The 25359-nt window shown below is 39.1% G+C and overlaps 1 protein-coding gene across 2 annotated transcripts in view; it reads right to left on the bottom strand.

Moving 5' to 3' along the window:
* LOC139726170 (uncharacterized) overlaps positions 1-20620 on the bottom strand; it is a 58199-nt gene extending 37579 nt beyond the window's left edge. The window contains exon 1 of one of the 2 annotated variants that reach the window (XM_071637246.1): positions 20153-20620. The gene's annotated coding sequence lies outside the window, so the exon portion shown is untranslated. The remainder of the gene's footprint in view (positions 1-20152) is intronic. The other variant, XM_071637247.1, reaches the window with a different exon arrangement.
* Between the last annotated feature and the right edge of the window lie 4739 nt (positions 20621-25359).

Raw genomic sequence — 25359 nt, 5'->3', positions numbered from 1 at the left:
GTGATAATTTATATTATTGCTATTACTCATATCATTGTTATTGGCATCACAATCATTGTCGGTATTATCATCATTATCATTAGTAGTAGTAGTAGTAGTATAGTAGTAGTAGTATTAGTAGTAGTAGTAGTAGTAGTAGTAGTAGTAGTAGTAGTAGTAGTAGTAGTAGTACAGTAGTAGTAGTAGTAGCAGTAGCAGAAGTATTAGCAGTAGTGTTAGTATCATAATCCTTATTACAATTATGATTATCATTGTCATTACTTATCATTATCATAATCATTATCATCATATTGCTTTCTGCTATTAACATTCTCGTCTGTTTCTCCCTTCTGCAAGGTGAACCATTTTCTTGCAATTTATTTGCCCTTTTCATTATTACTAGTATTTCTATAATGACACCAAGACATAGATAAAAAGATCACCCTCATAGCTCCGCATACAAATGCTCGTTTACGCACAGAACGACGCATTTTCTATTATACGTCCCAGATATCATACCAAGCTTTCTAAAGGAACCGCTCGGGGGCAGTAGAAATTGGGGGATCAGATGGAAGCAGACAACCGTTAGCACGGAAGGTACAAAGGACTGATACCGTTACCATGGTGACGAAAAAAGGGAACGGAAAGATTGGAAGCGGGAAAGCGGGGAATGCCTGTGGTCCTTAAGGAGAAATCACGCGTCCTACATACAGGAACAGATTATGAAAAGAGATGCAGTGAATACGAGTGTTAAAGTTATTAGAAACAAGAAATGCACAAGTGAAAGTAGCAGAGTGACAGAGCTTTGACGAATCTTTCCTTGAAAGTTACCCGAACACTACTAGTTAAATTTGGGGGTAATTAATTTCATCGTTGGGGATATTAAAGGGACATGGCTAATCTGTTCTGCATTGCTACGCTGGGCAAGAAGACAAACAAAATCCTCCGTTTGGTTCCATAAAGGACCCAGCACGTGCAACCTGATTTCGATTCGCGTTCCTGTTTTCGTCTCTGGAGCTCGTTAGTCAGTACGGACAATTACGCGCGAAAAGTCGGTCGCGATTAATGGAAGTCAGTCATAATTAGAGTTAGAGTGAGCAGGTGCGCGGGAAAAATCTAACAGTGAGATATACAAAGGAATTTACAGCAGGTGTGAGCAGCAGGATAGAAACAGATGAAGGAAGAGAAATATACGCGGGGGAGAGATAGACGGATGGGGAGAAAGTGAGAAAGACAAAAAGGAAAGGAGCCATGGAGAGAGGGAAGAATGTTAACCTTGTGGATCAACGATATATGGGGGGAATATCACAAATCGTTCAACGTTTTCTGCTACTCAAGAGCTCAAGACGGGGGGGGGGGGGGTCGTCCTCGGTATACAATATATATGACTGGATTTACGAAATGATGGCATGAACTGTAAACAGCGGACATGAATGGCCATCAAAACAGGGTAAACGAGCAAGCAAGATTGATGGTCGGTATCAAGTTGAACAGCTTATGAGATTTCAGCCAAAGAGTGTTGTAAAATATGACATCATTGCAAAAAACAACAGCAAATAAGATACAAATCTTCATTTTCCTGTATTGATGGAGTTTCAAAGAACGTTGCTGCTTTGATGGAAGTGTGTGTCTCAGAGATAGTGTGTGCGATTATTTCTATCTAACTGTATATTAATTTCTTTGGTTGGTTGGTTGGTCCCATTTTGTTGATAATGAACGCTCGCTTCCTTGACTGCTCGTTTGTTTGGGGTTATAACAATTGCTGCGATTGGAATGCCAAAACAGCCAAAAGTCGGAAATGGAGACAAAGTAGCCAATTACATCTTTAGTCAGTGCGTGTGTTTAGGGAAGGTATCTTGGACTGCAACACGACAATTACGTTGTAAAAGCATCCAATTGCGGATATAACATGCCGGCGATCTGATGAATCCGAGCCGATGTTTCTTTGCCCATGAGAGCTAGCCACAATCCGAGAACGTCCGCGTGATTGAAGAGGCAACACTGCGTTGCCATAGCAACGAATGTAAATCGCGACACGACCCCCTTTGCGTTTGAGACTGTCGGGTGTAGGTGAGTTTGTTTGTTTGTTTGTTTGTTTGTTTGTTTGTTTGTTTGTTTGTTTGTTTGTTTGTTTGTTTGTTTGTTTGTTTGTTTGTTTGTTTGTTTTTAAGGCAATCGACATCCTAAGACTGACCAGGGAGTCTTTCCACCACCCTGGACTGACAATCCGATGATCCAGTCCCCGTGTATGCCAATATGTCACTCTTTGAAGAATTAGGAGTAGACTTGAAGCTTTCCCATCTCAAAGACCGATAAATCTCTGAAGTCACTGCCGAATGCACGATGCCTACTCTACGTTCATCCATTTGCCTGCCCACCCACAGACACACACACACAGACACACGCGCACACACACACACACACACACACACACAAACAAACACATTGCATAAAATTGTTTGCATCTGTCTATTATCCCACTAGAAGGATCGTTATTATATGCTGAGAAGGAGTCCACTCTGAATTTCTATTTCGGATCACCTTTCAAACAAGATAACAAGGATAATATTACAGTTCTTCCATTACATACAAAATACAAGCAAATACAGAGACTTTTGTATCTCACAAACAGCTGAGTATTATCAGTTTCTGATGACGAATATGAAATTAAAGAATGAACTCTAATGTTAAAAATGAAACTAATAAGGTGTGGGGATCATAGTTTTTGTTGTTGTTGTTTTTTTAATGACAAAGCGGTTCACAGAATCATTTTGCAGTACTCGAGTATCTTTGGAAGACGGAAGTATACGGGAAGGCAAAGAACTGAAGGCGACACATCCAGATTGCAGATTGAGTAGATCTGCATGGCTTTGTATCGAGCATTATAGTGTACAAAAGGAGAACGCGACTTTTTCTTCTTACTTTATGAATTTGGTGGGACAATAACTCACAAAATTCAAACTCGCGCTTTTTGTATAACTCTTTAAAAACTTTAATACACCAAAAACTTAACGTGTTTGATCGGATAAAAATACGAGTTCAAAACAGTCAGGATTTACATTTTGAGATACTCACAGGCCTGGCAGTTTCAAAATGCCATAAAAAGCGTTGCACTCTGTACAGTGTCTATTATGATTATGAAGAAATTAAACTTTGATTATCATTATCCAATCACACGAGTCATTTGTCATGTGTTTGAAGAAAAAAAAACAATCAAAACAAGGTCGTTATTTACAGTCTTACTGTAAATTTGTCTCTCATTTATGTCGCAGATGACGAGACAGAAGTGTTTTATGGACCATTTTTTATAAACACAAATTTTTATAGTCTCGTCTGCACATCTCGCTGCGGTAGTTTATGGGATGACGAATGGACGACTGTCCGTGTGTGGGACTACCCAGACACCATGTCATGATAAAACCCATACTTCATCACGACACGCCAAAACGGCAACGCGTAATACGCAATGGCTCGCAGTTTATCACTGGTGTCTTCGCGCCCTTGCTGTCGTCTGCGTATAATCATGGCGCCAAGGGAATCCATTGGGCACAGAAGCTCGCGTGGCGTATTCATCATCGCGGTGTCTACATGCTACGATGATTTGCTAATTTTGAACTGGAAAGAGATGAACTTATCTCGTTATTTGGTTACGTACTAGCTCTGCTCTCGACATGCTCCGTTTACCCACGCTGATTAACCGTGTTTGCAATATAATTATCATTAACTTGCTTTTGTCGTTCTTCTTCTTTCTCTTTTTGATCATGCAACAGGGATTTCCAGGTACCCGTCCCTACTCCAATCTCTCAAAGAAATCATCAGCATTCTTCAAAAAACAAACGAAAAACAAAAATAAAACATTCACATATAGAGGGTCATACACCGTTATAATCATAAGTATAAAAATCAAAGCATACTGTGCAGACTTAGTTTCAGGCTAAACGAAAAAAAAATAGGATTTTCTTTTCGTTTTATTGTGTGTTGTTTCATTGTGCTTTCTAAATGCAAATAACAATAATGATAATAATAATAATAATAATAATAATAATAATAATAATAATAATAACAATAATGATAATGATGATAATAAATACCCTAACAAAAAGATATGTTGAGAAAGGATGATGTGTAGCAGCAGAGTTACTGGTGCGATACTATTGTTTATCATGAGGAGTGGATGCCGTTTATAGGCAGATGTTATGCATTATATTATGACGTGCAGAATGATTCAGAAATTTTGAAGAATAAAAAGAGAAAAAAAAACAATTAATGAGTGGGATGCGTCATAAATCTTGCTAAGATTCATAAAGAAACAGCCAGTATTATTCATCTCAAATTGCAGAATGAGGTAGTCCATTTTCACTCTTTGAATACCATACAGACATTCGAGAAAAGACAGCAGATGACCTGAAACCGTTTTTACACCATGCGAGAAAGAGACTCGCAGACACCCACGGTCATGAATGGTTGTGTATGGAATGCGGGGATGGGCATAGGGAAAGTGATTTATATAATTTGCTTGCTGATGATTTTTTTTTCCAACACATCAATAATGGTAATAACCATCTATGACGAAGTCAATTAGGTCCTAAATGGCGCACAACAGATACGCACCATCCATCACTGAAACAAAAGCTACGTGACTCTTATCTGTTTATCACGTTATCACTCTCCACTGGAATGCCATGTAATACCTGACTATTAAAGGGTGCACGTCACGAGTCCGACACCCACGAGTCATACAGCTCAAGAGTTATACAACCCACGGACCGGATACTGGGAAAATGGGCCCGTGAGTCCCGACACTATAAGTAAACACGGCCCGCGTACGAGCCGACAATCATTACATCATGAGGCTGAATGTACGCAGTGTCGGTCCCGTGGCCCCTTTTTGCCTAGTGTCAGCCTTGCTTGACTAGTATCGGACTTGTGGGCTGCATGACTTATGGACCTTTTTTCAATGTCGAACTCGTGGGATGGCCCCTTATTCAAAAGGAAGTTAGATTTTCGGCTGGGTAGAGGTCAGTCTCGAAGCAGCTGGCCATAATGTACTCAGTATGAGGCAAGGAAACTCGCAACTTTTACCCGACAGCATAAGGGGTCGCGCCTAACTTTTCTTTTTTTTTTAACTAGCCAGGCGGACATGTTATATGCCATTCATCGCTGTGCTCATAGCTACTTATCACACCCCTTGCATACAATTATTATGATGGGTCATTTAAGAAGTATTAAAAAAACGAAAAAACACCCTCGCCTCGTACCACCTTGTTGCTACAGACCTTCTCACACCTACCCCAACGATACAAACATACTCACAAAAATGCCTGCATGAAGATCAGCCAGAGTGTTGGGTAGGTCCGACCAGGTTGACTCCGCAATTATTACACATTGTCTCATGAGGGTAACACACCGATTTCGAATCTCTCAATCACATGAACGTGTCCAAGAAATTCCTCTTGCGGAATGGCTAGGATGGGTTGGGGTTGGGGGCAATAAGATTATTAAAAGATGGAATGAATTTAGTGTAGAGATGATTCCTCTTCCTCCGCCTATAAGTTCTGCTGAAGATCATGTCAGATTATCAGATCCATATGAGAATCCAATCTGGAGAACAGTAAACCCCTCACAACCTTATCCCGAAGTACAGTGGCTGCAACAGAAAACATACAACCCGTGACCACTGCAGAAAAGTGTGGGTGGAGAAGAAAAGCTGAAGATTGCAGGGGATTACGGAAGGAAAACTTCAATGGCACTGGTGGTGGGGTCGTTCTGGCTATTCGTCGTTTTTTCCACCTCTGGAATAAATAACCTCAAGAAATGGCAGAGGTGCTGTGCGCACCTAAATTCCACCATCCACATGGTCCTTCAGCCCTTTAATTCTGTTGGAACGGTGAATGGGAAAACCTTCACAAAGTGTATTGTTTAGCTCCAAAAGCATTGGCGACACCATCACCAAACATCCGCTGCTATCAAGCATAGAGACGGGTCCAGACACTCGCACAATGACAACTCACCGGAGCGAGAAATGGAAAAAGAAACCAACTCTGGTGTGCTTTTATTTCTGACATGACGCGATACCACAACACCTATACATACGTTTCTAAATAGCAAACCCTTATCAAAAGGAAGCAAATAAACAAAGAGGTAAAAATCAGAAAAAAGGAAAAAGTCAGTCATCCAACCAGCCGACTAGATAAACAAATAATTTGCACACCAGGACCACCACGAACAGATCGTTTGGCAAGACAGCGACGTCAGACGCTTAAATATGAAACTTAACAAAACAAACAAACAAACAAACACAACACAACACAACAAAACAACAGAATTGATTTTTGTCGCGTTCGTTTGTGAATGCTGTTTCTGCTTCTGTTGTTGTTGTTTGGTTTTTCACTGAAATAAGACAGGTCAACATTCAAATCATTCACGTGTGCCTTGTATTGCGGCGTTGGAACCCTCCACGTAGAATACTAGTAAGGTCCTGCATTTTAAGTAGGTCGGACTACAAACAAGTCCCTTTCTTGCCTCCGATCTTCAAACGCCCTGTCACCGAAATCCATTAATACAATAGCTTAGCCGTCATTGGGTAATGGATATCTCCATTTAAGACCGGACAACTTTAGCAAGCTAAAGTCAGTCGTCACCATCGGCAATCGGTTTGTGGAGAATGCTAGTAGCGATTTGATATATTGGTCTCAGAAGGGGTTAATAAAGGCAATCTTGTAGGTGTGATTTTCTTTTTCTGATGTCAAATAGTCCTGTGTGATATTTCATACCTCAAAAATACACACATACGTATGCACATGCACACCCCCCCCCCCGCACACACATGTCTCATTGCAATAATTACGAAAACGTATTATTTAAACCTATGTATCAACCCCAAGCCGCTGAAATAAAATGCGATTTCTGACTATATGCAAGTATAAGGGTCCCTGTGCGATGTGATTTCTCAAAGATTAAATAGAAACTGCATTCAGTCCAAGTCCAGTGTGACCGTTAAATGATAAGTTCATTTCAAATATTGGGACAATTATCTTATTATGATCTGACATGGTGACACTAGAAGATTTGTAGTGGAAATTGGATTCATTTGTGTTGTTGCATGTTGTTTATGAATTGCGATGGTTCTTTAGACTAGGAGTATTTCATTTCTTAATTAACAAGATGACGCCATGTTGTTCAAATCTGCATTACGCGTGCGCACAAAATGTTTCAACAATGTATTCCCTGCATTTTCCCTACCAAACGGTTTCACGTCCCGACTTTGCGAACTGGACGATGGGGAGAAGGCTGTATTAAATCGAGTAGATGGGTATGTTTGCAGTGATTGACAAAATAAGCAGACATAGCAGTCCATATCCTTTGTTCCCGAGGGGGTCATACTGAAAATTACTTGAACCTGTGCTTCCTCGTTAAGAATGTTCCGATCTACGAAGGGTGATTCTTTAAATCAAAGGAAGAATAGTCATGGAACGTTGGCCACTATACCTGTCAAGAACTTTATTTCGCCTGGCGTCTTCTAATGGCACCGCGGCAACTATCGCTTCGATATTCAACCTTAGAGTGTGATAATGTTAATATTGTATAAATGTCGGAGGGGCGGAATAAGGGGTGACGTCACTACGTGCCTTCGAAATAATTGCTATATATCCCTTCTTCCCTCACTGACAGAGGAGGGAGGGGGTGTAAAGACACACGCACGCACACACACACACACACTGGAACAATCTTCAGCTCTACCTAAAGCCATTTTTTTTCCTTTGTCACCACACTTTAAAAAGTGATTCATACTATCAGTAAACCCTATCTCTCTGTGATAGTGAACTACTTGCAATTACATTCTATTAACTATAGTGCAAAGAAATTACATTAGGTCTTTTTATCCCTATATAACTCACATTTTAGAACAATTTGGAAGCATTCAGCTGGGTTTTCGTTTCATCTACAAATTGTGAACAATGCCTTCAGGAGTTTCGTGACAACTGTTTTCTCACCACGGACATACAAACACATCCACACACACACACAGGCACATTATTTTGCTTGATACATGTAGTTATACATTTATTTTGACTGTGTCTTATCTCATCTGTCCCTTGCTGCCTGTGATAATCAAAGCACTGTACGACATGTCGATTACGAGGCTCTGTATCATTTAGTTTTTATTTGTTGTACAGACCTTTAAAATTACCGCTATCTCTTTTTATCAACTACCGTGATTATTGCGTTAATCGCAAATGTCCTTTTCGAGTTTCCTTTGCGGACAATGACGCATGATAGCCCAAAGTTGTACCCAAACACTCTCTTTTGCAAAGTAGACGTCGATTGAAAATCCATTACAGCACTGTCACTCTCAATGCGCAGTTGGAAAAAGAGCATGCACATTCAAAGAGGCAGCGTGGAAGAAGTTGCGTCTTCATCGGACGTAAAAGGGGTAACTCACTGAGCGGCAAATACTTGCGAATTAGAGATTTCGCCAGGGTTCGTAAAAGGTTGCAAATGACTCGTTAAAGATTACAAGAAAATTCGCATACATTCTTCCCAGTCGCAAACAGTTTTTCTTGTCGCAAATAAATTTTGAACATGTTCGAAATTTCTTTGCAAATCTATTTTTCCCCAAAACAGTTGCAAGCATTTGCAAAACAGTCGTAACTCGTTGCAAACGGTTGTACGACAGTATCGCTGAAGCTTTTTTTTTTCGCAAAGCACATACATAGATACATAGATTGGCAGATAGATAGATATCGATATATAAAGGGTTTGATAGCAAAACAAGATGAGCATCATTCTTCAAACATTTTATATTACAATTTGTAAGTCTATCAGATAGAATAAACCTTTCCAATGACACCTCACTTTTTAAACAAGAAATGTTCTTCAAAATCATGACGAACATGTCCTACATTTCCTTTTCATCTTCTTTGTTTCATAGCATCTTTAATCGTAAATATCTGAAATACTAAAAAAAATGTGGTGTTTACTTGTTTTAGGACCAAATTCTCCATAGTATACACGACGAGTTAGATACACAGATTGAGACATAGATAGAGAAAGTTACATAGCGGTTTGTGATGCAGTTCATGTCCACTGAAAAGAGACACATCTAGCTCATTCCAACCACGTCTCTCCTATACCTCAGGCGACACGTCTCGAAGAGTTACTCTAAACTAATTGCACCCTGGGAATTTGAGCCAATCATTTGTGTTTGCAGCAAAAGTTCAAGCGTGAATCCAAACGAATGTACAAGATAGATACAGACCTGCGCGAGCGCACATAGTAATGACTCCCCCATCAAGTTGTTATTGTGTTGTTGTTTTGTTGTCTCTATCTCTCATGAAGTCCACATTCGAAATTTCCCGGTTCTGCCCCAACGCGTAATTCGGAAACAAACCAGAAATGTGGGCAGTGCGGAATGAACCCTTAACGGAAGAGATTGGCTGAGATATTGGCAACTCTTTGCAACAATTGGCGCGATTCAACACCTGCTTCTAAGGGTATACGGTGTATCTTTCTCTTCCTCTCTCCCTCTCCCTCTCTTATTCTCCCCCCCCCCTCCTCCTTCTCTTACTCTTCCTGACGACACACACGCATCAGATAGTAAATCATTGTAGAATATTTAGGCCTACCTCTGGTTGTATTTTGTATCAAAAATAAGAACTTTAAATAGGTATGCAGCAGAAATGTAAAAACGTTTCTCGCATGCAATTTCACTATAGGGTGTTGTCTTACATCTTCATTTGGATGCTCTAAAAGACTCTGTCACCTCTTAGAAGAACAAAATAAGCCGTTTATACCATATTCATGAGCCAAGATGGCAATATGATATTTCTGAATTCAGCGTCTGTGTATATGCCGAGCGAGTTGGCATAATCAGAGTGGATGGGGATTAATGTATTTTATCTATACTCGGTGCGATTCTGGCGATGCGTTGTGATACAGCATTTACAAAGTGCAGGCTCTACCACACCAGTTCAAAACGTATCACCTCCCTGACATATTATAGACCATACACACATGTCACACACATACACACACACACACACATAATGAAACACTTACACAGATACGGAAAACTCGTACTCACTTATATTCGCACAGCTAGAATCTGCTACTACGAGCCAGTTTCTTGAAATCAATTCATTAATTGATCAGATATCGTCATGATCTGAACCATCGCATTTATTTGCACTCTGGAAAATTGTTGACGCCTGTCGCATTATAGCATAAATGGAAGATGCAGTGTTGATTGATAACTTTCAGGCATCATTTTCTGTTTGATAAGATCTGTTATCGTATCAATCAGGACGCCTGTAGACGTCAAAAATTATACCTAGCGGAAAATCAATTCGTTTATCGATAACGCAGCTTGATAAGCGGAAGTTCTTACCACGTATTAAAAGGGATGATGGAATAGACATTGGGGGTAAATCAGCTACAAGACAGTCATTAGATCTTTTAATATGACGGAGGTGTAATTTTTAACCCTCAGCATACTTCCCGTGTCAATTTGCACACAGCACATTTTGTTTTCGATAAGTTATACACGATGTATGTTTTGCCCATTTACTTTTTTCCCCTCTCTTTTAAGGCTGTCGTATCTTCAAGCTATGCTTAATTGACGACAGTCTTCTGCATTCACACTCCCAATAATTATGCGCCATACTTCAGTCACATCATTTGATTCACTATACCTCGAGTGGTTCCCAATTGACATGTTTTCTTATTCTTTACTTCAATCTGTATGTACATGTATATAATCGTATCTCAATTATGTCCGGATGTGCACACTGTATGTTTTATTGTTTTGAAAAAAAAGAAGAATTGACTGTATTTCATTTGTGATATATATTCAACGCAGAAAATTCCTAATAAATTCATTTGAAATGAATTGAGACATTATGCTTGACATTAAACCTAATTTTCATGAATGCTGATTACTGGTACGTATTTCTCCAGTAGAATACTTCTGTATCACAACGGTCTTGGTGTGTCACAATTATTGGACTCCTTGAGTGGGTATATTTAACTTCCGCCAGATGTAAAGGGGTCCTCTCGACTATTAAAGACTTTTGTTTATGTTATGGTTTACTTTAAAAACACATGCAAGTGAAATATCTAGTACGGCTACCATTTCTGTGAAGAGAAAAACAATAAATAATTGATGACGCTCACTGAATTGATTGTGTACATCAATTCCGTGAACTACTGGTGACTGGCATTTGTTTCTGCATTTCACGATACACATACGCTTAAAGGTACTGTTTACCATCGGGAGCAGTGATCTTAAAATTTTTGTATTCTTAAATTATTAACATTGATTGTACTCATTCAAATCTTTACAGTGGTTATTTCTATCCCTGACTTATATATCACTAACAGAGCCATATTGAAGCACTAAAGCTGGATTTTTGTTTCATCTGCACGCCTCTAAATTATCGGGTCCACGGAATCGGTACTGTTAAGGAGCTATCACTTCAAAACGATTCAAGCTACTGTCTCATCTCCTAGATATGCCTTATGTAGACAAAAAGAAGCAAACCGAGGTTTTCTTCTCCTCGTTTTTCATGCCGCATCAGACTGTCATCTGTGCATAGTATGAATAAACATGAATAGACAGCTGCATACTTTTTGGCAGACCCTGTAAATTCTTATAAATTCTTGATAACTGAGCAAATATTGTACAAGTTCTGACAAACATACATTGTACGTCAAATATATACAACCGATTGGATTGGCTAGATTGATTGGGATTGCTAGATTGAAGTACGTAATCGTACATGATTTCGTACGCAAATACCTTCGAAAGTGGAATTCCCAATTTAGGTTTAAATTTTTATAATTGTCCATGAACTGCTAATCGTGGACCTCATTAATTTGATTGCAGCCAAAATAAAATGTTCAAAATAAATACCAAAATGGATACTAAATGGGTAATCAGGACCATATTTAGGAGTCGTATATATACGTTGAAGGACGAGGTATATCGAGATGCACGACTTTTACAAATAGTGCATGGATGGAAAGAGCTTATTGATCTCTATGCAAATATCAGAGCTCAGTGATGGAGCAACGCAGCATTGGCCGCACTATTATTATCCAATTCAGGCACGAACGTAGGTTTCGATACTAAGCATCGGCTAGCGATATATCGATCTATGATACATGATTGTGTCGAGTGATGTATCGTTACAGAGCATCAACCCGGCATAAGATAGCATAGATATAATCCTTTTGTAGAGTCAGTAGGATTTCTTTACGATGGAAAATGTTCTGAAATAGGTCTTACAGCAAATACAAAGTCCTTGCACGGCGGTATCTACCCTTTAAGAGTGGGATAATTAATTGGATGTTAACGAAGTGGTTTGTTCAGGTACAGCTAAAAGTGCACAGGCACAGAAGACGATAATAGTGTATCTAATTTTAGACTGCCGACCATGGTTTAATCGAAAGGAGAAGAAGAAGGAATAAAAAGAAGAATTGAATGATCAAGTTTCACGACCAAACTCAAGTGGTAGGAGATGGAGAAAAGATGAGTGTTTGGGGGTGGGGTGGGGGGTGGGGGGAGGGGGGTGGGCAGGACAAGAGAGGGCAGGCTTTCGAGAGGACGGGGAGGGGAAAAAGACAGGGTAAAGAAAGTTACAGAGTATGAATGGCATAGGGACAGCAAGGGAAATTCGGGCATAGGGGATGGGGTGGAATGCTGGGACGTAGACCTTGCATTTGACTCCAATTAGATCCAGCCTTTAATAGCAGGTTTTGAAAAGGGCGGAAATTTGTATTGACTCGAGTCGTCGCGACTAGTCTCCTCTCCTGACGACTGCAGCGAAATAACGATTTTCGGAAAACTTGAGCTCGAGTCTGGCGGGCGAGAAGATTAGATTAATGTAATTAAATTCGCTGCTGATATGCTGATTGCAAGACCACGCACGTTATCGATCGTTGATTCAGCCGCTCCCCCCCCCCCCCTTTCCTTTTTTTTTCACTGTAATTGTAACTATTTTCGTCGCCTTTTAGAAATAACTATCAGAGTTTGGCAGAGAAACCATACGAGGAAACAATGCAAAGCATGACAGAGTTATATTCCAAAATATTCATGTTTATGCTCTTCCTCTTTTAAATACTTAGAAAGAACTCATTCTAGGCGGCTTTATCAAACACTGTCTTATAAGCTTCTAAGTCGGTAAGTAATGAAACCGGTCCTAATCTATCTAATCTTAGGGGTAGCTTAACTGAAACATCCACTGTTTAAAAAATACAGTCGTCATTACTATATATATAGAATATAGTGACATAGGGGTTTCGGAAATTCGACTATCCGTAATACTTGTATAAAAAAGAAATAGTGTGATGTATGCGCATGTCACACATTCGCACCACCATCATGCAGCAATAAATTCCCAAAATGATCAGTGGGTATTTTTGTCTTCGTAGCGACAGATAAATGCCTCAGGCATAATTACGACGAATTGGAATGAAATTCGAGGAACATCGATTTCTAATCCTAACCCTCAGTAACAGATCAATTTTCGATACTTTCTCCTATTACATAACCAGATGGTTCTATTTTCCAGATAATCTCAGACAGATATCACCACTTATTAGATCAAAGTGTTGCATTGTATCTACTCTTTTTTTATTGATTTTCAAAGAGAGCGGTGGCTTTTTAAACTAGATGTTTGGGGATATTATAGTCAAATATCAGAATGGTGCGATAGTAGCATGTCGCGTATCAATACTGCTCTTTTCTTTCCTGATTAAATGGGAATTAGAAAATTCTTCAGTCGATTGCTGTGCATTCATCTGAAGTATTTAGTTACATGTAATGGATGCAAGTCCAATAAATATACAATGTGTAGAGGACAGCTGTGTTCCTGTTTGAACATTAAGTTTTGAAACCAGGTCCAGTCTCTTATCATAAGTTTTTTATGCAAACTTTTACACCATGTTATCCACTGCTCTCATTCTCTTTCGGAGTGCCTACTAGAGAGATACGCTTAATCTGGTAAATTAAAAAAAACCCACATGCTGACGCAGGAAACGCATAATCACATGAAAATCATAGTTTGTTATATTTCTGAATTACAGGCTATAGGTAGTAATCATGAAATCCAAGACACATCATGATGTAAGCAGCTACACCCCCCCCCCCCCCCCCCCATGTCGACACGTATATGCCTGAATACCACTCGCTACCATCCTACATGAGTTGTCTACGGCACGTACTGACTGATTCAGTGTGTAAAGTCTGTCGGCCATTTGCACGTTGCAGACGTGCTTATTTTTTAGCGAACACATTTCAGACCACATCCATACTTCATTTACTAAGACCGTTAATGCGTTTATTAACTATTTGTGGTAGTTATACGACCCATTAGTATTGCAAAGAGGTCTGAGCTATTTTGAGGACATCTTATCTAAATGCTATAGAAATCAATTGGCTTGTTAACAGTGCAACACTTCGACATAATCACAAGCAGTGCCAAAGGTCGTATGTCTTTTCCCCCTTTTTTTTCCTTCCGATGGTACAATGCGCTGGGTTAAAGCTGCTTGCTTTTGGGGGGCTTGTCATCTTAAATGGTGATAACCGCAAGAGGTGGACGCCATTCGTCCATTTTAATGAGTGTGGTTGAAACAGACCCTTTCATTCGAATTCATGCATGCTCTTACAATTGGCTTAGAAGACTTCACGTGTGTGAATCGTGTCTCGGGATACATGGGTAGCTTCCGTCCATTCGAGGGACGCACTGTTGTGCCCTTAACAAAAAAAAAAAAATATATATATATATATAGAAATAAAGATATCAATCAGACTGTTTCACCGTGAGATTCAAATCACGGACCCGCTGTTGAAAAGGCAAACACAGCCACGTTCCTTCTGAGCTTGCTTGCACTCAGTTCACATCTAACTGAGTTTCGACAATTTGACCATTTACCATTGCCGAGCCGTTTAAATGCAAAAACAAAGGGCAGTTTCACTTGGCGGTTCTTGAAGGGTTAACCAATCAGATTAATCTTTACGTTTCTTTCTTTTTTTTTTCAAACGTATGGGTTTATTTTACGTCATGCACCATCATACAAGACGGGTTCTGCTTGACGTTCATGTAGATTCTGTGCTTGGAAGAAACATGCGATGGGATTTATTCGCTGGAAGTGAATGTTTACTTCTTCCCGCTCCCCCGTATCCATGGCGGTTCACGAGATCACGTTCCATTATTTATCTTCCCGATCGCTACTCTGGGGAATTGGGGGAATCGAGTTATTTCAAACAGCGAACATGCTGGATTCACCTGGAATGTTTTGGCATTTTTATGCCCATGCTGGCATGAAAATTTATGTAGTTCTCCTCCTGTTCCCGCGAACTGGTATTTCTAAAAACTGAAAAACACTTTTTTCCCCAAGATATTGCGCCAGATTGGGACTCTAAAGGAGGTGATACGCTGTTCTACGTAACATTACCATTACCACAATGATAAATTCTCGACCGGAAAACGATATCGACATCGCCTACTATCGATCACGGCAAGATCCCGTTCTTTTGTGAATTACGACAATCCTTATCGATGATCTTCGTTGAATGATTATTTCCTTGCAATTTTCATCGAAAGCCTTGGTAATAAACAAAACAAAAACACCCCAAAACAAAAACAAAAATTGGTTGTCGTTTTCTTAACTGCCCATGTACCAATATGTATGCATAAAGAGGCACGGACTATCACTTTGAAGCCCCACTGTTTGAATAGTTTATCATCTTAAAGTGGGCATGGATTTTTTTTTTTCGAAGTGCAGTAAAGTGCAAATCTAAATGTCACCTCGTAAAGGCGCTACAATTAGAGTAACTACGGCAAGAAAAAAAAAACTTTACACACGCAACAAAATTATTGTATTTTCCAACTTTTTCATCTGGAAAAATGAGATAAAAGTTAAATCAAATGAATTGATTTGATTGGTCACTTCCTGACTTCTTTAAAGAGACGGAACTGTCTGGTGACCCTTTCATTCACCCTCACTCTTCCCTTCCCTACTTCGCTTCATTTGTTTTCACTTGCTCTTGGCTATTCTTTAAAACGCTATAGTATACAACCTGAACCAATGGCGGATGTTGGCTTGGATTGGATCTTACTCTTGCATGCATTGGTTAAGAGGGAAACAGGCAAGAGATGCTGCTAGCCCACTTAGTGCGGCAGAAAGGAACCTGGAATACTTCCTCTTGCTGTCTTTCCCCTATCTTCTTTTGGTAGTTTTTCTTAGTTATTTTGGTAAGAAAAAAGAGTGAGGAGGAGGCGAAAATAAGGGCCATACTATGTACGCCTCACAAATTTTCGTCCGGCATTCTAGGTTACTGTTAAGGAGCGAACGCGTATGAAGGTGCATGCACTCTAGTGCCGTCTTGTTTGATGAAGTAATTCAGTGTTGACTCTGGTCGAAGCGGGGCAACAAAGTAACAACGAAGTAAAGGGCGAGCTGGCGTTGACGCAGTGCCCTGCTACCAGAGCAGTAGACACAATTCATGTTTGTCGATGCCCGCTCTGAAATACGGGAATCATTCTCCACATAACTTCATTACCGATATCTGTGTGCACCCGGGAGTGGTGTCTCTTTCTGAAATCAAACACTCTTGCGTAGGAACTCTTTATATATTTTCTTACAGCCGAAGTGTAATGGATCTAGCTTCTGTATTTTGTTATTGTTGTAGTTATATTGTTGTTGTTGTTGTTGTTGTTGTTGTTGTTGTTGTTGTTGATTATTTCCCGTAATTGATGGGCACAATAGAGTGAGAGCGGGGGGGGGGGGGGGGTGATATAATTATAATCGTCAATATAATTATAAATTATAAATTATAAATTATAAATTATAAATTATAAACGTCAATATAATTATAAAGAAATGAGGAAGAAAAAAGAAAGAGAAATAAGGGACAGACGGATATAGGCCATACATGCAGTAGGGCCTACATCTGCCCAAAAAGACCATCACATTACCCCTTGCAATGGATTTCAGCTTTGTCAGATTTCTTGCTACGAATTATGGACACTATATATCCAAGCCACATATATCATGCCACGGGAAAGTGGTGATATCGATAATATCTCATGCTCATCACGAGATATACCAGGAAGCAGTTGTGTAGTTGTCACATGACTGTTTACCGCACACCGATAGACATTCATCCAAGGTCACATGATTAAACATTTCACTGCGACCGACTTGTCACTGTTTTCTTCGCTACGTGCAATATCTGCTCTTCCCCTTTTCAAACAAAGAATGTGTGTGTAAAGTGTACATTACACTTCCTCGTCTCTCATTCACGTGTGGAACACGTACACGTTTAAAAAAAACCGAATAGTTGTATATATACCCCGTCAAAAACGAAATGACTTTGGAAAGGCGTGGCCATAACCATAACAATGACTAACTTTGAATATGTAAGGAATCGGAATGATTATTAAAGTTTCAACACGTAAATACTTACACATTTGCTGGTATGTTACAGTTGATTGTTTGTTTGTTAGCTTTTTCTTGGTGGCCAGATTCATTTACGATGGTATACATTAGCTCACCATCTTCGTCAAAACAAATAGCAGCGAATTTAACATACATTGATTAACACCTTAGGGGAAACGACAATAACAGCACTGAACAGGACTAATCAAAGAGACAATTCCTGGAATCAATACGAGGAGGAATTGTCAAGGGGAGCGGGGGGGGGGGGGAGGAATCCGGAAGGACTAATCTTACACGAAACAGGGTTGATCTGCTTTCAAAATTGACAACGAACAGAGACTTTTAATATTTCACTCCCGGAATATCTACTTACATCAAAATGTCAGTCTTCGTGACAACTGATAACGACGAAACAGTAAACTCAAGTGGAAACATTAAACTGATGTCATTAGCTGTTTGATAGGTGGTAAAAAAGAAAAAGTACGTCAATATTAAATTTTGGTAATGCACACAATATTACGCTGAACCTGTGACCACGGCGACGTCATATCCAATTATCAGCCACAGCGATAAGACTTTAGATGACGTGATCCTATTTGGTGAGATTAATTTCGCGACAAAATCAGAAGGAGGTATCTGCAAGAAACACAAGCTTCGGGGCTTGATTGGAGAGTAAAGGCAACTTCATTCCTTGCCTTTTCATTACATGGGTTTTGGTCAATTATTTTTGTTCTGTTTGTTTGTTTGCTTGCTTGAATGATTGTTATGTTTTTGGAGGATGAGTGGGGAGGGGGGGATCTTCTTGTTCTACGCAGGAAGTTTCGAGTTGATTTATATTTCCTAACCTTAATAAATAGGACTTTGCGATAATGTAAAGGCATGAACGCAGGTCTGTAAAACTTGAGGGGTTGGCAACACTTTATAAGGGATGTCATAACATACAATATCCCTCTTTATCAAAAGAAAAATCATGGTCACGAGTTTTTATGTATGAGATAATACGTTCGAACGTTCGCTGATGAACCTCACGCCAATCACTATAGTAACTATCCTTCCATTGACAAAAACAACAAACGTCAACCCCGACTTGTTATTACCTGATGTTGCATTTCTAAACCAGACGAATAACCACAACATTTCACTACAATATGACGCTACACGATGGACGTGAATAGACTTGAGTCATTTCGTAAGTGCTGAGAGGAAGTGGGATGACAAAAGGGAGATAAACGGGGTGGGGTGGGTGTGTTTCACAAAGATTCTAGGTCTATCTTAAAAGTTAATTGCCTCAAAATCGTGTATGTTGTGTGTGTCTTCAATGGCGTTTTTACTTCCTATAATAAAGATAGAAGTGTTGCAGACGTTTCAATGCTGCCATTGATGTACAAAATTTATACCTACATTGCTCCTGAGCTACAGCAATACGCAAGCCTTTCATTATTTTGTTAGTGAGATGAGGAAGCACAAATAATGACGTTTTGTATTATCATCAGCAGGTCTACCTACCAAACTGAGGTTTGAAAGGGTCAGTGCACTTCGACTGCTAAAGGTCATTCAACATGGAATGTACGTTCCCATCATGCCTGCAACATACTAATGCTCGTATCAAGCTGCGATTCGACACTTAAGGCTTTTACGACGCCCCATGCTCCCGTGTCACTCTCAGCCATTACAAGAACCTTTCCAAGGGAAGGTCCGCCACTGAGAGTGAAGGAGGACAAAACGGAGGACAGACAGCTTAGAGAAAGACTGAATGACTGACAATTAGGAATGGTGGACCAAGTCGAGGTCGAAACGTGGAGGAGAAAGAATAACGAGGTTGATGGAACACATCACGATTGTCAGACCCTTTATGGAAAGACGTTCGAGGAGGGATTACCACGACTATTATTAAACAATTAGGCAGTGATCATACTTGAATTTTTTTTTCAAAGGATATACAGTGTACTAATAATGTTGATATACACTCCATTATGTTTCCGTTAAGGGAGAGTGGAACAATGCAGAAAGATTGCACCAATCTGACTTATAACCACGACAATACAGCGCAAATTTGAGCAGTCAAAATTGCATTGAGTATATCCAATATCATTGACATAATGTCATTATAGCCCCCCCCCCTTCTCTCTCTCTCTCTCTCTCTCTCTCTCTCTCTCTCTCTCTCTCTCTCTTGGAGGAAGGTGGAGGGGAAATATCGTGTGATATGCATGCAGAATCATGGGGCCCTCTTTGTTTAGGAGTATGATGATAGCAATGGTCAATTATTGTCGACTAAGTCATGTTTTAGAAAGTATACATATTATAGTTGTCATTTTGAAATAGCAATGTCCTGTGAAATGAAATGGCAAAATCCTCTTTGAAGATATGTGAGTAGTTCAAGGCCAAATGATCGGGCGCTGCCACGAGAAAAACATACCAACAATCGAATAAACAAATACAACACTCATTGAAAGATCAGTGATCGAGTTTTTACACAACGATCTCGGTGCAGAATTTATACTATAAACAAAAGCCCGTACACCAAAGTAATACAAATTTGGCAAAATAATTATGAACTCGTACCTAAAACTGCCGAGCACATTATGTGCGTGCATGGTATGACAAATTTCCGCATAAGCATGCATAATTAATTCATCAGCACTTTCCTAATAGCTATATATACAAAAAATGTCCTTCAGATACTAGTACTTGACAATATAAAACTAAAAGCGAGTTAAACACGATTCCTGACCTTCTCTTTGCGACATCCAATACTGTGTAAGTTGAAGTATGATCATCTGATACACTGGTCAGCTGCAGAAAGTAACACACGCCAGGTTAGTCAGCCACAATGCTCACCGGCCTTATGCGTCTAAGAGTGGGTTGTAACAAAAAACAACAGTTAAATACGAGTTTACCTGGGTGAATTGTGACACGTCTTTGCGTGTGGATGCAACGCGGAAATGCTGCACAGGATTTAATCGATGGTACTGAGCAGTCCAGGTGTATTATATGTATGTGATCCTCTCAAGTTGCACAGCTGTGTGCTATAGAATCACCTACAGTCAAAGGAGCACGAGTTGAACCGGACACAGTATCTATAAAAACATGCTGGTTGTACCGTTGCAGTATTTACAGTTCACGGTTAGAAATACAACACAGTTTGAAGGAACCTTCAATGGGAATGCAAACACTATAAAGGGCAATGTAACACATTCCACGGTCGATTGTCCACAGGCAGACGATATCTATGATTATGATAGAGGGAAGTGCGCGCAGATTTTCCCCACGGCACGACACAGACGGACCTAGAGGTGTGATGTCGCCCTTCCATGAACTGTTTGGATCTGCGCCTTCTCGTTGGCTGGAATTGTAGTAAGAGCCGTGCTGCTGGTTTCACCCAAGTATCAAGGGCACCAAGTGGTATTATACGACTTCAACAAAGGGCGGGAGTCTCGGGAAGAAAGAGACGACGATCATACCACGAAGGTGATCACATTGAGAGGAAAAAAAGGGATTATGAGAAGACAGAGGAGATGTAAAATGAAAGAATTGAAGGTTGTGAAGGTGACTGATTTTGAATTATGATTTTTTTATAAAGATATTTTTCATTCGAATTTCGTTCGATATCACAATCGTTTCACAATGGAACAAAAACGAACAATGATATGGCGTAGATTCATTAGCAAACAAAAATACTATGCAAAAAAATCTACAAATGATTATGCATTCAACAGTCGTGAGTGTTGCAATACAAAATGAGACATAAGCCTTACACTGGATTGTTACAATACACAATTCACACTCATCAACTTGATCAAACTCAAAAACATTTGTTTAATCGCGAAAAATAGACAAAATGAAAGGACAGCATAATACAGTAGCCAGCAGTAAAGTAAATCTCATAAAGCTTACTTCACTTGATTGAACGAAATCCGTATGTTTTGACATTTAAATCATAAGCCTCCCCATATCTATTGCTTTTATTATTGTTATTATTATTATTATTATCATTATTATTATTATTATTATCATTATTATACTATTATTATTATTATTATTATTATTATTATTATTATTATTATTATTATTATCATTATTATTATTATTATTATTATTATTATTATTATCATTATTATCATTATTACTACAATTACTATTATTCTTATTATTATCATTATTATTATTGTTATTGTTATTATTATCATCATTATCATTATCATCATTATTATTTGGTTTGGTACCAGCTAAAAAAGCAGTGAATGTTTGTAAGTAAGCAACCAAAAGACCGGTGGCTTTTAGTTGTTGTTTTTTTCCTAAGGTCCAGGCAATAATGAACTTTGCTTAAAACCGTAACAACGGCAGCAGGGATCACACAGTTACTGAAACAAAACGGTTTTCAGTTCCCCCTTGAACAGAGGGAATGAGGTCTCCAATCTCATTTTCAATGAAGAGCATGTGGATTGTTTAAAATAAGAAACAAAGGACCGAAGAAAGAATGGTACATAATTATGGGGCCCGTTGAAGAAGGGGTACAGATGAGGATACGGCAAGTAGGAGATGATGTAGGGTGGTGTGTGCCTGGTGGTGACGTTAGTACTGAAAAAAAAAGGAACAGGGAGAAGAGAAAAGGGTGGGGTAAGAGGGCAGAGGAGGGGAGAGCGGGGAGAAAAGGAGGAGGACGAGGAGGAGAAGGAGAAGAAGAAGAAGAAGAAGAAAGAGATTGCGTAACAGGAAGAATGGGAACCGGTTATAGCATGGTTAACAACAAATCGTTGCTCTATAATAATTATAAAGCAACGATATTGGTAGCATGTTGATAACCATGCAGACCTCAGGGCCTACATTATTATAGAGTCCTTATAGGTCTGGATCAGGTAGGTCATGTCAGCTCATTCTGGGGGTCTGTAATTGAACCCGACATAGAATGTACCATAGGATAAAGCATTAAATAAGAACCAACAACAACAACAATAAGTGGGGCGTATCTTTGCCATCTGTTGGTTTCATATTCTTCTGAAGAGGATCCTTTAAAGGACAAGTTCACCTTCATAGACATGTGGGTTGAGTGAATGCAGCTATATTTAATAGCTGAACACATAAGTGAGAGTTTGAGCAGAATCGGACAATCCGTTAAAAAGTCATTACTTTTTGAAGTTTCTACTCAGTCACGGCTGGATGAAAAGACTACTATAGCTTGTGATGTCACATGAGTACAACGATATAAAGAAAGAATAAAGAAAATTCAACATATTTCCATTTTTCTCGCATAACAAAAGAACACTCGACTTCTCTCTTTCAGAAGGCAGGGGGAATAATATTACCCTTAACATACGTCAGTAGCAAGTCGAAGAAAATAAATGTGCACTTTACTCAAAAAGTAAAGTTTTGTGAAATTCTCTTTTTATTTTCCTCATATAGTGGTACGCATGTGACATCATACACTGTAGTAGTCTTCTCTTCCAGCAGTCACCGCACAGATACTTAAAATATTCGTAACTTTTGAACGGATTGTCCATTTTTTTTTCAAACTTTCACTGATGTGTTCTACTAATATGACTGCATTCTCTCAATCCTTATGTATATGAAGGTGGACTTGTCCTTTGAAGAAATTAAAAGAAGACTATTGTTGTCAAATATCAAAGTAGGCCTGTGGTGTCTCGCTTAATGTCTGTTTTTCTTCCTCTTCCTAATGGGGGCTCCAATCAATCAATTTTATCCTCCACTCTCGACGCGAAATATCCTCTCGTCAGCTATAGGCTGGTTTTCACAGGGGACCACTTGTCGCAGAGAAAAAAGGAATCGGAGCACTTGATGCGTTCCTTGTTTTTTTGTTTTTTTTATCGAACGAGTTGTACATTAAACAATATAACCGTCCAAAAACATGAAAACACACTGGACAAAACTCTTATAATAGTATTTCACCAAGAAAGTTGACTTTCCTTTTTATTCTTTCTTTGTTTCATTTTCACTGTGAATTGAATTCATGTATGAAAGTTTTATACCCAAACAGGAAAAACAATCTGATGAGAAGATATCTTGACTAAGATTAGTTCTAATATCAAAATGAATATGACTGAAAACTTTTTTTTTCAACGTATTGATAACTACTGCTTTTGAGTCCGTTAGAAAGCTTCCTTATTCATGAAACTTGGGCGGGGGGGGGGGGGTCTGCTTTACTGTCCTCTATTTCTTCTTTCCCCCTCTTAGCAGGAGAAACAATTTTCTCGTTATCTTGTACGGACGTGTGTATAGTAAAACATCTAGCGCAGTGCTTTTCAAAATTGTATAAAAAATCTTTTCTAGCCAGTGTAGATAAGGTGAAAAGCTTATGGAAAATACATTTACGAATAAAGCATGTGAATTTGCATTCTTCTGTCTTATACTCTGTACGGGTCAACATCATTAGGTTGCTGGGATGTATGCAGTCGGACCGTGCATAGTAACAAACATAATCATTCGATTATTCACATGAATTTACACAATCATCATCCGGTGATGAAACTGCTCGTCAGTAATGAGCTGTAATGGAATTAATCTCTTTGCTCCGGCACGCGCACATACAAGGCCAACTTTAATGTCCTGACAATGTCCTTAACGACGTTAAATAATTACCAGTAAGTTGTCAAGCGAATATTTCACGAAGGAACTTTTTTTCATCTCCCTTTTGCTTCGTTTATATATAAATATTCTGCCTCTGTTACAATAAAGAGTTAATTCTGTATCTCCCCACTCATCCTTGCTCCTTCTTTCTCTCTTTGCTTTCCTCCCTCTCTCTCTCTCTCTCTCTCTCTCCCTCTCTCTCTCTCCCTCTCCATCACTATCTACTTTCTCTCTTGGCTTTCTTTACATCTACTTACCTCTTATTGGCTAATGTGTATGCGCTGAAGTCCATGCCGCTCTTTTCGTCCGTCTTAATATTCGCATCGTTTACATCAAACAATGTTATGGTCGATATTGATATCATTATGCATGTCCCTTTAATTGTGACACTACCCATATTTTCTACATTTAGCCTTCATGGAAAGAAAGGCGATGTACCGTTTCCATGGAAGAAATTGACAATGAACGAAACGTGTTGCATATTAATGACTTCCTAATAAGTCATGATAGGGAATTATCGGAACCAGCTCGATGAGAGTGTTATTATGTTAATGAAAGTGATTATGAACAAATGAGGGGGTACTGCCAGGTAAAGAGGAGCCGCTATCGCATCCAGACAAATTAATAGTCTAGAGGAGACATCCGTTCGATAGTCGAAATTATCCACGACGGGGTACTTTTCCTTGAAAAGTTTTGCTTTGCAAGCTGCGGGTATCATCTCATTTGCTTACGACAATGTAAGAGGCGATGCAGCTCGCAGAGGAATTGAAAAGCATTCAAACTATCTAACTTCATGAAAATAATAAGCCATGAAATCAGATATCACATCATTGACACTTAGCCGAGACTGTGACCATAACGTTTCAGAATATGTAAATATTTTACACTGAAACATTTCTATTGATGTAAGTGGGACAAGTTCATATCAAATGGCAGATCAATGGGTGAATTAAAGGAGACCTCCGGATGATTTTCAGATTTTTACATTTGAACAACGATAAATTACTTAATATACTGAGTGTAGAGTTTTAGAACTTATAGTGATTGGGATGAGGAATAAAGAATGTTTTCAAAATTTATCACAAATTGCAATGAACAAGGATGATGACATGGCAGCCTCACCATAAGAATGCATGAGTTGGGGCTCAAGGAAACAGAACACAAGAAGAAGTTAGGCATACATTCTACACAGGTGAACTTGTCAATCAAGCGATATTGTAATGGAATTACACTGCTACATTTCTAAAATACATGAAGTTCCTAATAGTCATCAACACTGTGCAGTGTAATTTGTTTAAGATTTTTCAGAGTATTAGTTTCCCTGCTCAAAGACCACAATAAATTCCACAAATCTAT

Source organism: Diadema antillarum, unplaced genomic scaffold (assembly GCF_040938485.1).
Source record: "Diadema antillarum isolate AM-2024a unplaced genomic scaffold, OU_Dant_1.0 seq00000079_RagTag, whole genome shotgun sequence".
In the NCBI taxonomy this organism is placed as follows: Eukaryota; Metazoa; Echinodermata; class Echinoidea; order Diadematoida; family Diadematidae; genus Diadema; species Diadema antillarum.
The sequence above is the reverse complement of the archived record's forward strand: the minus strand, read 5'-3'. Positions and strand labels throughout refer to the sequence as shown.